The sequence below is a fragment of the Theropithecus gelada genome, chromosome X, assembly GCF_003255815.1.
Source record: "Theropithecus gelada isolate Dixy chromosome X, Tgel_1.0, whole genome shotgun sequence".
NCBI lineage: Eukaryota > Metazoa > Chordata > Mammalia > Primates > Cercopithecidae > Theropithecus > Theropithecus gelada.
In genome coordinates, this window is record NC_037689.1 from 12,089,755 (window position 1) to 12,091,745 (window position 1,991).

General features: G+C 48.8%; 1 non-coding gene across 1 annotated transcript; it reads right to left on the reverse strand.

The window, feature by feature from the left end:
* Positions 1 to 995: 995 nt before the first annotated feature.
* Positions 996 to 1,144, reverse strand: LOC112616792. Its single transcript, XR_003117799.1, has one exon. It is a non-coding gene; the product is annotated as a U12 minor spliceosomal RNA (small nuclear RNA).
* Positions 1,145 to 1,991: the final 847 nt, after the last annotated feature.

A 1,991-nucleotide genomic window follows, 5' to 3' on the forward strand; every position in this document is an offset into this window, starting at 1 on the left:
TTTTTTTTTTTTTTTTAAGAAATAGTCTCCATAGTCTCATTATGTTGCCCAGGCTGGTCTGGAACTCCTGGGCTCAAGGAGTTCCCCCCCACCTCCTAGGCCTTGGCCTCCCAAAGTGCTGGGATTACAGGTGAGAGCCACTGTGATCAGTCAGTCTTGTCTTTTTATTTTCTTTCCAACTCCTTCACCTCCTTCAAGTCATTGGTAAACATCAACTTCTCAAAGTGGACTTTCCTTATTTAAAATTCCAATCCCCTTTTATTACTCACTCTCCAAATTTTTTCCCTCCATATCATACACAAACTGCATTAGGCATGGTGTTCTTTTAGTTATGGTCATGGTACTGGGAAATTTTTTATTTATTTTTTATTTTTTAGACAGGGTCTTGCTCTGTCACCCAGGTTGGAGTCCAGTGGTACCATCTCAGCTCACTGCAACCTCTGCCTCCGGGGTTCAAGTGATTCTCATGCCTTAGCCTCCCGAGCAGCTGGGATTACAGGTGTGTGCCAGGACACCGGCTAATTTTTGTATTTTTAGCAGAGACCGGGTTTCACCATGCTAGTCAGGCTGGTCTGGAACTCCTGACCTCAAGTGATCCGCCCACCTTGGCCTCCCAAAGTGCTAGGATTACAGGTGTAAGCCACCGCACCCGGCCCCAGTCTACTTTTTTTTTTTTTTTTTTGAGACGGAGTCTTGCTCTGTTGCCCAGGCTGGAGTGCAGTGGCGTGATCTCGGCTCACTGCAAGCTCCGCCTCCTGGGTTCACGCCATTCTCCTGCCTCAGCCTCTCGAGTAGTTGGGACTACAGGCGCCCGCCACCACGCCCGGCTAATTTCTTTTTGTATTTTTAGTAGAGATGGGGTTTCACCGTGTTAGCCAGGATGGTTTCGATCTCCTGACCTCTTGATCCGCCTGCCTCAGCCTCCCAAAGTGATGGGATTATAGGCGTGAGCCACCGCGCCCGGCCCCCAGTCTATTTTTTAGGTGTAAAGGTGTCAGGCAGATCGCGATTCCCAGGCATCCCGCAAAGTAGGCTGGTCACCTTAGGGGCGACTTTTACCGCTCAAAAATTCGTCTCACATTAGCAGTGAGGATTCGGGCGTCACCCCGAATCATTATTTTCCTTACTCATAAGTTTAAGGCAAAGTACTGGGAATTTAAAAAAATAAATTAGGTTATTTTAGTGAGAGAGAAAGAGTAAGAGAGTGAGAGAGAGAGAGAGAAAGAAGAGGAGGAGGAGGAAGAAAGGAAGGAAGGAAAGAAACCATTATATTTTAAATGAAGTAACTCAGGAATGGAAAAGCAAACATCGTATGTTCTCACTTTCTTGTTTTGTTTTGTTTTTTAAGATGGAGTTTCGCTCCGTCGTCCAGGCTGGAGTGCAGTGGCGTGATCTCAGTTCATTGCCTCCCAGATTTAAGCGATTCTCCTGCCTCAGCCTCCCGAGTGGCTGGGATTACAGGTGTGTACCACTAGGCCCGGCTAATTTTTGTGTTTTTAGTAGAGACAGGATTTCGCCATGTTGGTCAGGCTGGGCTGGAACTCCTGACCTCAATTGATCCACTCCCGCCTCAGCCTCCCAAAGTGCTGGGATTACAGGCGTGAGCCACCGCGCCCGCCTTGTTCTCACTTACAAGTGGGAGCTAAGCTATGAGGACCCAAAGGCATAAGAATGATACAATGGGCCAGGCGCGGTGGCTCAAGCCTGTAATCCCAGCACTTTGGGAGGCCGAGACGGGTGGATCATGAGTTCAGGAGATCGAGACCATCCTGGCTAACACGGTGAAACCCCGTCTCTACTAAAATACAAAAAAAAATTAGCCGGGCGAGGTGGCGGGTGCCTGTACTCCCAGCTACTCGGGAGGCTGAGGCAGGAGAATGGCGTGAACCCGGGAGGCGGGGCTTGCAGTGAGCTGAGATCTGGCCACTGCACTCCAGCCTGGGCAACAGAGCCAGACTCCGTCTCAAAAAAAAAAAAAAAAAAAAAAAAAA